Here is a 16,942-nt window from a genome sequence, read left to right as displayed (position 1 = left end):
TCAAATTTGTAGGGACCATGCTTGTTGTACCCATCAATTTTTTATTAATGGTGGGCCCCCTCATGTGTGAGGGGTTGTACACCATACTGTACAAGCATGGTGTACAACGACCTTAACCCAATTGGTAATCTGAAAACTGTGAATCCCCAACAACATGTTACACAGGTAGTTTAACCATATGGCTAGTGAGGATCTATAACTCACACCCAATTTACAACTATTCTCTAATTAATAAAGTGAACAAATACAATACTTTAGAAGGAACAGTGAATTGCAACGATCACCTATACTATTGCTGGTTGGCTACATTTGCCAAGTGCCATTTATAGGTATCTTTAAGTCCATCCCTGAGAGGGATCTTGGCCTCCCATCCTATCTCGGCAAGCTTTGAGTTGTCCATGAGCTTCCTTGGCATGTCATCTGGTTTACTCGAGTCCCAAACAGTTTCTCCTTTATAATCCACCACATCCATCACCAATTCTGAGATCTCTCTTAAGCTCACCTCCTTCCCACTCCCCACATTCACATGCTCCAATTTGCTATTGTTGTCCGTCAAAAACACTGTAGCGTCCTCCGAATCATCCATGTGCAAAAACTTGCGCAATGGCTTCCCACTCCCCTACACCACTACTTCTGCCACATTTTTTACTTCGGCTTCATGAAAGCTGCATAGTAAAGGGCACGGGCGGAGCCAAGAATTACTGTTACGATGGGCTAAAAATTTAAAAAATTTAATGTACGAATAAAATTTATATATTATAAGAAAAATTTATAATATAAGTTACCTATTGAAGTTGTACTCGACGATGTTTTACATCACAAAATTCATCTATAATAGAATCTAGATCTAAATTCATACTAAATTCTCGTTCAATGTTTAGTGTTAAACAATCAGCAAGAAAACTATCATCCATTTTGTTACGAATTTCCTTCTCCACATGTTTCATTGCTAAAAATGCTCACTCCACAGTCGCCGTTGAAATAGGTAGTATCAGTACTAAACAAATCAATTTAGTCAAAATGATATAAATCTCTGACCTTCTACTTGCAACCAGTTCTCGACATAAATCAAAAAGTGTAGGTACTTGAAATCGATGTTCAGAAATCACATCATTCTGATAGTGTTGCAACTTAACTTTCAAACAATAAATATCTTGCTGTTTAAAATCTTCACAATAAAACTTCTCTGTAAAATTGCAATTATTATCCATATTAAATTATTCAAAAGAATTTTTTGGATCCAAAGCTGTACTGAGAGAAATGAGCTCTATTGATGTCTCATTAAATCTTGTATCTAACTTCATCATCTGAAAGTCAATGGCTACATTGAAAATATCAAAGTGGTAATGATGTTCAATGGTAGGATACTCACGACCATGAGAACGACCAACCATATGCGAATCATCAAAGTCAAGTACATGTATATCATTTTTTGAGCTCTGTTCAATGGTAGCTTTTTTGGGAGCATTACTCAACATATCTTTTCCTACTTTAATATTAATTTTTGCAAATACACCCACCAATTCAATAAAATTCCCATGATTCAGTAAAGATGGAGATTCGTCATGGCCTCCAAAGGAACAACCTTGAAGAGCTAACCACTTAACACTCATAATGGTGGTCTTTAGACACAAACAATTTTTCTGTTTTTCCTCATTTGATACAGAATGCATTACCTTGTCAATATGTTGAGTTGGTTTCATTAGATTTTCAGCTCTTCTCTTACAGCCATTATGAAACGATGACGATGTTGTATCAACATGAATAAGAAATGCACATTTACTACCTTAGTTAACCCTCTTCCAACTATCAAATCCAATAATAACTAATGATGAAATATTAGGGGGAGTACTATCATTGAGAAAAAGGAAGCCGTAAAAACAATATGCCTTATGTGTTGAAGGCGAATATTCCAACTAAGGAAACTGATTATACTAACGTTCCTGAAATCGATGTTCCTGCTTTCCACATTCTTTGCTCTGATACCCCAAAAGTTTTGGTTGATAAGGTTCAACATTTAGATAGGCCCCCCCTAATCTGATCGCGTTCATTAAATGGATGTTCACATATTTGCTTTCTTTTTTCAGGTTCTCATTCAATAGAATTAGATGGTTCAAAATTAAGATTGGAAGATGAAAGCCGTTCAACTTCAAGGGATGAAATTGGACAAATGGGCACCGTAAGACTTGAAGAATCCTGAGATTTGTTACTTTTTGAGAAGAAAGACAATAAGGTTCTACCTTTCTTGGTAGAATGTTGATCTTCTTCCGTATTAAATCTAAAAGCATAAAAATCAAAATGCTTCAATATCACATAAAGGCATAAATATAAATTGATAAAACCATAACCATAAAACCAATTTACCGTTTGCTATGAAATGAGATTTTTTATCCAAAGTCAGAGAACCAACCTTAAACCTTCTCAACTAGTTCAACAACCTTTGGACCCTCTTCTTAACAAATAGCACAGTACTTCAAAGAATCAAAACGCTTCTGCTACAATTAAACAGAAAAATCCCAAAAAACTAAGAATTACTAATGCTTCATAAGTAAATATTGATATTAACAATTGGCTTAAAAATGACAAGGATTTCCTACTGCCCAACAATCAAAGTACTTAAAATTTAAAAACTCTTAAACACACCCTTACCAACTGCAAACTAAATGCTATAGTATATACTATAGGATAAGAGAGAATTGATTCAATTGAAACAAGTAAAAAGGGAGCAACAAATACTTCCTAATTGAATCCTCAAACTATCAAACAAAAACAAGAAAGCTAAAATTACGAATTCCATTATTCCAAGATCTCAAACAATATTGAATATCATTTAGTGCCAAGACTTGAACTGGGACTTATATGCTCTGATATTACGTTGATAGGTATCAAAGGTACGCAAAGAAATCATTTTTTTAAGGGGCAATCATTCCATTTCAACTATAAGCACCATCATTCCATCAGGTCAATGAGTAAAATTTTAATTCCCTATTCGGCTGTTCCCACTTCCCACATAATTAAGACAAACAACTGAAGTCTGAACAAGAAAAATAATAACTAGTTTAACTACCCAATAACCCAAAATACCAAGTATAATTAATTATTCCAAGTTTCCAATGACCAACATCTCGAACAAATTTAATTATTTCTTCTACAACTGCAAATGACAAGAATGTAAAAGATATTGAAAGATTTTCAATACAACAAACCAAGTATAATTAATTGAAAACATATTGAAAGATTTTCAAATTCTAAGAATCTAATTAGTAAATTACTTACCTGTCAGTAGCCAGGCTTGAGGCGATGAATCGGTGCGAGTCCGTCACTCACAGGCCGGAAGTGAGTTGGCAATCAGCAGTTTCGTTCGGACGGCGGCTACGAGCAGGTGCAAAGTGAAGATTTAGGGATTTTGGTTTTTTATTTTGGGAAATTCTGTGAATTGGTTTTGTAAATGACGGGAATCGAAAATGTTAGGGATTAAAGATTAATGGATTACACGATAATTACTAATGGGCGTTATTTTGGGCCTAAAATTATATAGATTAGTGGGTTAGAGATTAAAGATTTTTTTTTTTTTTGAAGTGGGCTAGCTCACTGAATTTATTTGTTAGTGGGCTAATGTGGCTGAATGATTACAATTCAAACCCCCCAAAAAAAATTCGTTGTATCTGGGCTTGGAAGACAGTGGGTTGCAGCCAAGTGCAGCCTACTGCTGAATCTGCTCATGGTAAAGGGGGAAAATGTGGGAGTTCCTAGGGTGAAAATTGTTACTGGGATAGTACAAATTCATCGGCATTGCTGATATCGCATCAAATAAATGTTGAAGCCGAAATTCTTGCCACGATTTTTATCCCATAAATCTTGGAAATTGTGTGCCATTCTTTCTCTTGAATATCTTCTTCACTTTCTCGTGCAGTAATGGAGAGAAATGAGGTAGAGAATATGTAGAATTTGATTGTAATGTGGTGGCTCCTAATTCTTTGCTACAGCAATCTGACGATGAAAGATATATTGGGGGTTTTGGATGTTTTATTCGTATTAATTACGCTTTTAAATTATTTAATTAGTTATTAGGTTATTAATCAAATTAGTTAATATTTTAGGGTATTGGACCTAATTTTCTCTTTAAAAAGTTATACAATTTACAAACAATAACAAACGGCCCATGTTTGAGCCTCATTTTTTTTTTTGGAAGAAATTTATTTTAAAATAGTGAATTTTTGAAGAATGTGTAGTTAAAAAATAGAAAAAAAGTTTCGAGTTTACTTGTACAATTATTTTATAGAGAATGTGTGATTGTAATTAAGTTTTGTAAAAAATGGAACTCAAACAGGGGCATAATATAAGTTAAAATATATAATTGCGTAATTCAGTAACATAATCTATGTGTAAGTTGCGTAAGTTACAATCGTTGTAACTTATTAAATACAGAGTTATTGTAAGAAGAAGTTATTATGTGTAAGAAAAAATTGCAAAAATTTTGTAATAAAAAATTATATATATATATATATATACACACACACAGATACACACTCTCTAAAAGCAACTTGAAACTATCTGATTTTTTTAGAATGGTTTCATATGATTATTTTAATGTCATATTTTAATGTGACATTATTTATTAATCGATCTGATTTTTCAACTTGGATCCTCAAATATTCCATAATTGTGTAAGTAATTCTAATAAAAATTATTTTGTATCCTAGTCCAACTCGCATAATATATTTCATTTTGGTAAGAACTTAATGGAAAAATGAAAAAATAAATAAAAAAAAATTATTCGAACATGCAATAATATGTCAAAGCAAAGAAAATATACTGATCAGCAAACAATTTCATAGAATATATGAATCTCAAGTATGCAGTGACACTGATGTAAAAAAAATGGGGTGAATGCAGTGAACCATGATATTTGTTGATGATTAAAATGACATGAAAAATAGTCAAACTTAAGATGGATTTGGGGGAATGTTTTGCCGGAATTAGAGAGAATTGCTGGAATAAGATGAAAAAGGCTTCATTTTTCATTGAGAATCTTTTCCTTTTAGTGAAATACAAGGTTTTATCTTTCTTTAGAGCTCGCTTGCCCTTTTTGTGGGACTGAACCTCCCCATTTATAAGAACAGTTTTAGAGTTTGGCCGCCTATGTCCCATCAAGTTACAGTACTAACTTTGAAGTGTGTGCCACTATCTTTAATGGAGAGCTCTCATTAGCCCGCGATATTGACAGTTAGATCATGATCACCACTAGGATGTAGTTGTTCTCAAGTAATGATTAACTACGACCTAAGCAATTATTACTTTCTTTTGATTGGTGAATGTGGATGCTTGGCTGTATGTTAGGTGATGACGTCAATTATAGGTTTCATTTTCGGAAGGTAACGATAATCTTTTCTTATGATGTCGGAGCACAGTGAGCTAGTGAGAAAGAGTTCAATTTCTAACCTTGATTTATATCATCATAATAATGTATTTCAATTTTCATTGAGTGGAATTGTTTTCTTTAATAATTGATTATCTTTCTTCCTAAAACTAGTTTATAAATTATATAGAGCTAGTTTGTAATAGTTTGATAGAATATTATACATTTTATACGAGAAATAAGTATCGCTGGAATAAGACATAAATTAATTTGTGAATAAGTTCATACTAGTTTCAGAAATTAAATAATACTTTCAATTTTTATCTCCTTATCATGCCATTTGGTATTCGATGTCTAATTTCTAATGAAACATGACAAAGTTTCTCAAGAATATTTAGAATAACGCAGTAATACATAATATCAATGTTGGATCACCACTTCATTTTCTTTTCAACAAAAATACAACTAGAAAACTTAATCAACCAGTGATTTCAATTAACTTTTAAAGTTTCATTTGTAGACATAAACACATTGATTTTTGGGTTATTGTCTATATTTGAGATCAAGTTAGTTGAATCCATCCGAATTTCAAAATATAACTACCAATGACTTCAGCATGCAATTGACCTCTTATACAACTAGCAATATGTTTCTTGTTAAAAAATATGAGTCATGGGTCGTCCATGTGAGGTAACTTAACCTGCAAGATTTTAAAAGTGGCTAGAAAAGAATGTTTTGAATGGAATTAAAATTTATAACTTTCCTAACTCCATACAACTCTAAAATAACTCCTTGCAACCTCCTAATTGAAGTTATGGAAAATGAGGAAGAAAGAAAATAATAGAAATTCCTATGGGAAATTACACCAAAATTGGAAAATGCCCTAAAATCACTAATTTTGCATGAAAACTCATAAAATAAGGTACTTAGATTATGGATAATAATCTCCTTCCATTATGATCGGGATTGGAACCATTGGAGAACAAAAAAATTCAAATTTTGATTTAACAATTCCTTGCAATATTTCATACTTATATATGTCATTATATGATTCACTCAATTTATAAATTTTGTATGTAAGGTTTTCAAACCGTAATGTAGTTTTATGGTATCTTTTGATAATTTAATGCTTTCTTTATATTGATAATTATATAGTAAGATTAATATGGTTAGAAAGGTATTTTAATGAGCTTACCAAACATATAAAGACTTAAATTTTGGAATTAAAATGAAGCAATTATGCCCTCTCGAAGTTTGGATGAAAATCTTTTTTTTTTTTTTTTGTATGAAAATTGGTAAAAATCCAAAACATCATCATGTGATAACTTCTTCTACAATAGGTTTCACGCTTTCCATTTGGTATGGCTAGATAGAGCTTTTTGAGATATTTTCAATAGTATAAAGATCATTAATTTTGGTTTTAAAATGGAGAAGTTTTGACTTTTCGAAATTTGGATAGAAATATGATTTTTTGCTTGAAAATTGATAAAAACATGAAGCTTCATCACATAATAACTTTTTCTACACTGTGTTTCATACTTTTCACTTGATATAATTGGACAAATCTTCTTAAAACCTTTCTAACAATAAAAAGATCATTAATGTTAGCATTAAAATGAATAAGCTATGACCTCTTGAAATTTGATCGAAAATCTAAAAAATTTGCATGAAATTAAAGTCGATAAACAATAACTTTTGTCATTTTCATTCTCGTCCATTATCGATTGGTATCCTAAACACAACCTTAAAAATTGTTTTTGTAAAATATAATCACATAGATGAACACAGAAGTCGAAATTAGTCAGGATAACCAATTGGAAAAAAAAAATTTGAAGATTGTATGGCGGAGTTAATGCGTCCCAATTTTTTTAATTTTCAAAAAAATGGCGACCCCTAATGTGATGACTTGCGTGAGACCTAATTTCAATTCTAAAATTTGTATATTGATCACTGAATTATTCTTGAATTTTCAATGTAATTAAATTACTTTTTTAGATTATTATTTTTTTTTTGTATTTAATACTTAAAATAAATTTGTAAAAAGTATTAATTTTTTTTAATTTGACTAAATTCTAAATTTCCTTTTTTATAAAATTAAGAATATTTATTAAGTGGTATTTGGCTAATAGAGTTATTTTTTGAAGTGTTATCATTTTTTCAAAATAAAAATGCTCTAAAAGCATTTGAAATATCATGTTTTATATACATTCATAAGTTGTGTGGGTCTTTAATTAAGTTATGTATTCACCATGACTTGTTTTCCAATTTTTGTACTTGATTAGATATGACTGGATCTATATAAACTTATAGCATTCTTAGGGGGAAGATTAAGAAAGCAAGGGGATATAGGCCTTGCTAAAAAGCTACGTGCTTTTTAAAATTAATAAATTGATCTAGTACATAACCTAGCGGAATACGTGAATATTTTTGGAACATTTTTTGTAATTAGCATAATATGAAAATTCTGATGTCACTTCCCATTTTGTTGGGATTGTATTGCAACAAATATTGAAGTTAAGTTCAGAATCTGTATAATAAAATTTAAATTATCTAAATTTTATCTTTCGATTATAATTGGAAGTAGTTTGAAATATTAAGGTATATGTCATAAACATTCATGTTTATACTTTTATTGCACAATATGAAATTGCTAAGAGAAAAGTTACAATAAATATGAGTATATTGAGTTAAATAAACTTTTTACTTAACAATGAGATTCACTTCTATACGCCGATGCTAGTTATGATAGTGTGTTTAAATTTAGATTACACCAAATGTACTTAAGGATTGTATTTTCATTTTCATTCTCAATTGAGAATCGATTGAAAAGATCTACATAAATAAATTTGTAGATTTTGTGTTGAAAGCTTTTGTAGTATTATGGTGACTTTATGTTACACTTGTAGCCTAATGCCATCTTCTTGATAGTGATATTTGAGTTTTAACCTAATTAAATCTCATATAAAATTTCATCACGTGGATAAAGATCACTGTATTTATGTGAATGTCTGATGGTAGGTTGTAATTCTACTTTTGATGCTGATAACATTATATTGTCTAAGTATGAGAATGAGTGTATAAAGATCATTTTGAAATAATTGTCTTCAATCTTTGAGATGAAGGATATCTGTTTAGCAAATTGTAGATTTTGTGTTAAAAAATTATTCTAGTCTTTTTACTAGATCACAAGAGTTGTATACTTTAGAGACTCTAGAATATTCTTAACCATGAAATTGCTACATTGTTGATGCTTCTATATTGAAAAGCGACCCTATGAATCTTCATATATGTCCAAATACCCCATAAGTGCACAAAAAATATCTAGAAAATCATATCTAGTACGATTAGGAATTAGAAGTACGCTATTATGTATACTTGTCCTAAAAAAAATTTCATATCATGTATCTAGTCAATAGGTATCAATATTATCTGCAGAAAGAGTTGTGATACCTGAATGGTGCTTCCGTCAGTTACTCTATTTTATTGTTGAAAGAATAACTCGTGATTGGAATAGATATACAAATGTTGACTAAAGCTAAGAGTTAATCGAGAACAAATATTCATTATACTTGTACACTTTTGTCGTATAGAGTAGGTAAAACCATATCTTGTGATATATATCATGGCTGACGAAATTATTTGTATAGATGTATTGTGCATCTAATTATATTAATTTAGAATATGAGATCCATGATATTTATGCAATTATCTCATATGTTGAGGATCTCATCTATCTGGATGGAACCAAACTCTTGATGGTATTTCTATGAGTGACACTAACAAAGAAAGTGCATTTGCAATATGTCTACGTAAATGATGATATGTAATCATCATACTTTAAAGATGTCTAAAGATATATTTATTGGTAATATCTAATCTCTAGAATTGTGTAGAACATGAACATAAAAACTCTTGATTGAAATTTTTTTATGCTCATATATGAACAATTTTGAGTTTATATGTAATCTATCAATTGAGATTACAAGATAATGATTTGCATCTAAGGATAAAGTATGTCAAACAGGTTGATATTGGTTCACTCACACGAACAATTGGCTTAGATACTTTGGAGTGTGTTGAAATGAGACAAAGTGATTATGTTGTGTACATGATCCGATCGTCTTGATGAGATATCAAGATGAGATTACTATAAGTAATTGATATAGATTTGCTATTCTTTAGACATGTTTTATAGCCAGATTGAGTTCTCAAATTAGAGATTGCCTATAGGAATAAATATAAGGAGAACTTAAGTTAGATATCGGGGAATACCTGAACTAGGATCTGTGCAGTGTTAATTGTTTATAAATAATATGATATATGCCACAAGAAATGGAAAAAACATCGTAGCACGTGTTTCATACCATGAGTGCTTTTAAGATCAATATTGGGTAAATAGGTGAATGTATCCCTACTTTCCCATTGTGTGAAACCTTAAGGTTTACATAACCTCGTATATACCTTTATAACTTTTGATTGCTTCTTAAGATTTTATTTCGGTGTTGCTACGTAAACATGTTACCAATGACTATGATTGATTCAATTTGATAGGACATATCTATGAAAGCAGCTGAGTTAAAGTTGAAGCATTCAAGTAGGAAAAGAAAACTCTTTTGACCAAATTTATATTTGTATTCATCGGCCGAACAATTTTATTTAACCATTTAGGGTATATGACACAATTGTGAATGCAATGGTATGATTTGGGGTTCAAGAATGTTCCATAAATACTCGAGGGATTGAAAATATTTGAATTAATATTGAAAAATGAGTTTGGGGTATAGTGAAATGTAATGTTCTTCTAATAGAGCTACTAAATATCCTAATAGGTTTATAGTACATGAGCTTTAATAGTACTTGGTCACACTATCCATTTGTTGTTTGAATTTTTGTAAGACACACCTTGAGAATAGTCTAACGTATGATATTCATGGTCACTTGTTGTTTGGGTCAAACCTATTATGTGCAAGTGGGAGATGTTGAAAAATATGGGTCAATGGTCACCCATATGGAGTGATCCTACCCGTAAGATTTCAAAAATGGTTGGAAGGAAGTGTTTTGAATGGAATTCAAATTCTTAACTTCCCTAACTCCCCACAACTTCTAAATAACTTCTTGCAACCTTCTAATTGAAGTTATAGAATTTAGATTATAGATAATAATCTCATTCCATTGTGACCGGATTGGGATCATTGGAAAACAAGAAAATGCAAATTTTGTAACTTTGAAAAACAATGTCATTTAATCATTCAAAAGATCTTGTAATTCATTACTTCAAATTAGCATTTTGACTCGAAATTTATGCTCAAGCATGCTATGAATTATTACACTTGGATCAGATATTCATGATAAATCACAACTAACTAACGTGTGATTTGTCACAACCTAAGAAAATAAAAATAAAAAGCTAATTGCCTTGCAAATAAATTGTGATTACATAAGTTGCTAAAATTTCCCGCATTTATGTTCACTTGACAAGATGGATGTTAATTTCTGTCCATAAAGGCGTGACTGTATGCATTTGTATATCTTGCAGTTTTCAACTATTTTTAACATGGTAATGGGTGACATTCAAACAGTTTCAAAATCTAGAAATCCCCAAAAATGTGACAAATCTACCTATTAAATTCTAGTGGAAACAAAACATATAAACTAATTGTTGTTTCTTCAATATTGTTTTCATTCTTCAATAATTTGAAGATATTTACTCTTGTAGATTACGAGACAAGATTTGAACAGAATAACAAGATGAAATTGGAATATACGATCAACATGCTGAAAATCAAACAATCACGTGTTGGGAATTTAGTTATCATGCGCAACGAAAAATAAAACAAATTTCAATTCCCATCGAAAATCTGCTTTGTGTTTCGATAAAAAAAATGTGATAGAACTTGTACCTTTTGAAAAATTAGCGAACTTCTTACTTTTCTTTTGTTACAACAATCTTGATCTGCCATCCACAGCTATCTAATTGACCAGTCTCCAATGAAATTTCACACAGAGAACAAGATTGTAGGGAACCAGGATTTTCTGAGCCGATCCAATATTTAATTAACTCATAAATCCGATTCATGAATTAATTAATCTAATTAATTAATTCGGACCTATAAATAAGTAGCCCAATTAATTAATTTATCCAATTTTTCTTAAATTAATTAATTAATAAATTACAATCTTCTAGTTCTCCTTTTGAGTGCGACCCATCAGATTCTCAATCACGATGCCTAATGACGTGAATTATTATTTTGATCTAATCAAAATTGATAAATTAAAATGCCCTTCTAATTTATCAGGATTTCAGGTTCGCCGTCTCAAATTGACATCTAGCAATGTTTCAGGACAATACATGTGACGAGAAATGTCACGTGGTTTGACAAAATCAAACTCGTTCATTTACCGTGAAACTATAACCACTTCATCAATATGATCCGATCAATTACAAGATATGGAAGTGTGCCAATCCTGATTATTGATCATATCTTTCATTCCACTATTATCGATCATATCTTTCATTTTCAACTTCTGAGTACACTTTGGCCAAGGGTTTCGTTGTCGACTTAATTGAATGAAATGCATATCATAATCTCTTACTATATAAGAATGACGAATCCTCTATGTCATTTATAGCCTTCATACAATTCTTGACATATTCGAACATGTCGTACTAGCGACCCTTGGCAGAGTAACATCCAACCTTGTCAAAACATGACTGTCCTCATATAAGGCACTATGACGACCTCAAGTCAAAGGACCAATTTCACTACCAAACATTAGAGATTAACCACTAACACTTAGATAATTATCCATGTAAATCTCTTAGTGGGTCTTCAATATTTGGTTCTATAACAAAACATCCATGTGTTCATTTAAGTGTCACCACACTTTTGCTTGTGAGATCAGCTACTTACTTCACAAGTAAGAAATGTCACTTGTGATGGTCTATCCGTAATAATGATATCCGTATCTCGTCATTATTTATGACAATGGATGATTTAAGATTCAATCATATATAATTTGTATATCACAATCAAAATTCCTAGCAATTAACAAATTACTAAGATTTGAATCTACGAACTCTATTATTTAATTCAATTGAATATTTTGAATATTAATTAATTAAATAATAGATTTGCCATAAATTACATCAACTATATATTAAAAGTGTTTATGTTCAAAGTCGATTGGACCTAGGACATAACATTTACGAACTCCCACTTGCATTAGATCCAATGATTTATGTATCTAATATCATAAGAATCTACATGACGATCATATTTATACCGTGACGACTCTTTTTCAGTAGATCTGCAATATTATTAAGGGACTTCATTCTTCTTTTTACGTCATTTCTATGTATATCTCTCTGATGAGATTATGCCGCCTTAATACGTGTTTGGATCATTGATGAAACCTTAGTTCCTTCGCTTGTGCGTATGGCTCTATTGTTAGCACAATACAATGGCATGTGATCAACAATGTTAAGAACTGCTCCAAGTTCATTAATGAACATCTTGATCCATACTTCAACTCGTTGCTGCTTTTGAAGCAATAATGTATTAAATTTCTGCTATTGAATCAACAATTGTTTCATGTTTGGAACCTTTAAAACATACTATTTAAGAGTAAACCAATTTCTCCATATAAAATCTTCTCAAAATTTTATCTATGTATATTGGGATGAGTTAGCAATATTCTAAATCTATCTCTATAGATCAAGTTGCTTCTCCCATATTGTTTATAAATAAATCTTTTAAGAACCATTATTTCAACAATTGTAATATAGGGATGTCATTTCGTATCAACAATATGTCTTACATATAATATTAGGAATGCAACAGGCTCCCACTATTTTCTTGTACACGTACAATTTGACTTCATTTTTGATAAAATCAAACGTTTTAATTTTTCCATCAAATCGAAAATTTCAGCTCCAAGAGGCTTGCTTTAACCTATAGTCACAATATGTAACTATTGCAACTGAAATTCGAATGGCTATAAGTGAAAAGTTTCATTAAGGTCAACACTTTGTATGTATGGATATTCCCATTCATGTCGACTTTTTCCTTGTAAACCATTTAAAACATATAGGTTTTTTTCCCATCAAGAGGGTCGATCAAAGTTCAAACCTTGTTTTCATACATTGAGTTTTTTCGGATTTCATGGTTTCCTGACATCCACTTAAGTCAACACTTCACTCCACTGGTGGATCTAGATACGGGCTGGATCGTGCTACAGCCCGTGCCAGCCTCAATACAGGTCCATTACTTTTCTTTGATTTTATTATTTGTTTTAGGTTAGCCTAGCATCAGCGTGTCTTTAAATTAAAAGCAGACTAAGCCCAAAAATAAAAAACCCAGCTCAAACCCCAAAACTTATGTCTCTACTCTCTCTTACGGTCTTACCCTCGCTTAGAATCTCTACTCCCTCTTTCTTTCACAGTAGCTGGAACGCCAAATACTCCGTATCAGCCCTTAAGTTTTTGAGATGGTTCAGGAAATATGCTTCTTCATTATTTCAAGGTAGGCCAACTAATTTTGGGTTAGGTGATGCTACTTCTACGACGTCATGACCATCCTTTGCGAATTCCAAATTAACCCTAAAGTTGTATAGGGAACCATTTGCATTTAGAAAATGATTTTCCTATACTACAATGGCAATTTATGTAGTGCTTTAGCCAATTTGCAAGTTTTTACAGCTTGAAATTTTTTGGGTTTTATTAAGGAAGTGGATGTTGCTACGATTGCTGAGTTGAAACTAAGTAATATAGTGAAAAAGACATTTCATCCCAATTCTAGTGCAAAACATATTACAGAATGGTAAATTTGCCCTCAACCTTCCACATTTGTTGATAGAATTTAATCTCAACTGCCTGATTTGTTTAGTACAATATGGGCTTTGATGATTATGCATTTTACATGAAATTCCACTGTTAATCTAGTCTTGTTATGAATTTTATTTTTATTTTTGTTGGATTTCACATTTTGCTAGTTTTGAATTCTAACATGTAAAAATGGGGACTTATGTATTCTTCTATATATCATATTCCACTAATCACTTGAATTTTGTTAGTATAACATACTATGGTAATTCTTATAGTTTTTAAGGAACAAATCTTGAATTAATATGGTGTGATACAGAGAAATGTAAAATGTGAAGTTCACTTGAAAAAGAATAAGTACAGAGAAATATTGGAATGTGCAAATTTTGAGACCAATGTGCATTACCTTTTTAATAAGTGGAGATGTGTTGATTTGTTGGTGTATAATGTTTTTCTGTTCATATGATCCAATGCCAAAATGAAAATTCAATAATTCTATCTATTAGGAAGCGTATATATATTTTTCTTCAATTTTCATTCGAAATGGTTGTGCGTAGTTTTTGTGTGTCATTTACCAAAACATTTATTGCATTAACTTTCTTAGATTTCAACCCCCCTTATAAAAAATCCTGGATCCGCCCCTGCTTCACTCTGCTTTTGTGTATTTAGTAGGTTCATCATTCTCGATTAATAATACATAATTATTAATCATGGATTCTCACCTTCTTGAAGGTCGAATGATCCTACAAGATTTAAATGAAGCTGTCATGTCCTCAGGAGTCTCTACTTCCTGATCAAGAGTGTGTCCCTCATCGGGTGTGGGATCAAACTCAAATTCATCCACTTGGTCAACTATATCTGTGGACTCTTGAACTCTTTCAAGTTCTATTTTACTCCCACTGTCTTCTCTCAAAGTAAACATTTTTCTCTAAGAAAACGATATGTCGTGAAATGAAGACTTTCTTCTCAATGAAATAATAGAATTGATATACAAATAACTGTGTTGGATATTCCACAAATATGTATTTATTGGATTTAATCTCAAGTTTATCCGATTTAGTGCGCTTCTGATAAGTGATACGGTCCCAAACTTTCATATGAGATAAATTGTGACTATTATATTTTCACATTTCGTATGGAGTTTTGTTAACCAACTCAGATGTAGACATGATTTAGTGTGCAACACACTACAATCAATGCATGAACCCCAAGACGATTTTGGAATGTTTGCATAGTTTGTTATTAATCGCACTATATCCAATATTTAGATTCATCTTTTCAAATACACCACTATGTTGAAGTATATATGAAGGAGTCCACTGCAAGAAAATCTCATTCTCTCTGAGATAATCTAGAATTTTATTTTTAATATATTCCCATTTCGATCGGATCTTAGTGGAAGGATATCTTTACCTATTTGTTTCTCTGCTTCTAGCTTGAATCCCTTGAATCTTTCAAGAGTTTCATACTTGAATTTCATCAAATATACATGACCATTTTCGAAATAGTCATCAATGAATATGATGAAATAAGAGAAACCTTATCTAGCATTAATTGAAATAGGTCTATGTATTAGTCCAGTAATCATGCAGACATTTCTCCCTTTCAAGAAAAAGGATATTTGGTCATTATGCCTAATGGGCAAGATTCGCATTTGACAAATGATTGAAAATCAGTTGTCCCCAAATATACATCTCTATGTAATTTTGGAATTGCTTTTCATCTACATGACCAAGTTTGTAATGCCAGATTTACGTGTTATCCAAATTATCACTTTTATGTCTCCCAACTTCTACACTCATTATAGAATGTTTAGTATTTGAATATAAATGTCATTTTGTAATTTACATTAAACCATTAAGATCTTTGTCAAGATAGATAGGAACAACAATTGTCCTCAACATTAAAACAATTCATATCCAAGTATGAAATTTATTTTTTGTTCTAGTAATATTGGGTACAAAGCAACATTTCTCTAATTCTAACACTAAGCCTGAAGGCAACGATAAGAAGTATGCTCCTACAGGCAATGCAATAACCTTTGCTCATCTTTAACGTGTAGGTCAACTTCTTCTTTAGCAGTGGTCTACATCTATTTAGTTTATCTATATTTGTTTAGATAGGAGATCCACGTATGGTATCAAATATCTAAGAAACTCATGAAGTAGACGTAAACCTTACAATATATCTTCTAATGACATTTCATTCTGTAATAAAAGTAAGGGTCATTAGATATGGTATTATCCTTTGCTTTGACTGTATTAGCCATACTAGATGCTTTTCCAAAGTCCATTTAGATTTCCTCTTACTAACTATAGAGAAATCAATGGCTTGTCACTACTAACTTTGATATTGGGCTCAACAGTCTTAAACATGTTACGCAACTCAATGAGAGTGCATTCGAGCTTATTCATACCATAATTCGTAATTAGTACGAATAACTCTCTGACAAACGTCCCTCTTTCTAGCTCCGACCTCCTTCATTTTTTGGTCCATGTAGCGACGACGCTAAAGGTTAACGGCAGCATGTGGGCTGCTACTGCTGTGCCACGTTGCAGAATAACAATTAGTGGTGCTCGTCGTCGTTGTTATTGCAGAGGTAATGCACGCAGCTGCCTTTTGTCACCGATAATGGGAACTTTTACCTCCGACCAACCAGTCCATCTCCCCCATTTATTTTCGTACCAAATCAGATTTTAAAAAAATGAAGAACAAATTTCTTAATTGCTAGAAACAAAAAAAAAAAAGAACAAAATCAACTT

General features: G+C 31.5%; 1 pseudogene; it reads right to left on the bottom strand.

Moving 5' to 3' along the window:
• Positions 1-289: 289 nt before the first annotated feature.
• LOC111370085 lies at positions 290-5,151 on the bottom strand (annotated as a pseudogene).
• Positions 5,152-16,942: the final 11,791 nt, after the last annotated feature.

This window comes from Olea europaea, chromosome 21 (assembly GCF_002742605.1).
Source record: "Olea europaea var. sylvestris chromosome 21, O_europaea_v1, whole genome shotgun sequence".
NCBI classification, from domain to species: Eukaryota; Viridiplantae; Streptophyta; class Magnoliopsida; order Lamiales; family Oleaceae; genus Olea; species Olea europaea.
This window is presented reverse-complemented; position numbering and strand designations above follow the sequence as displayed.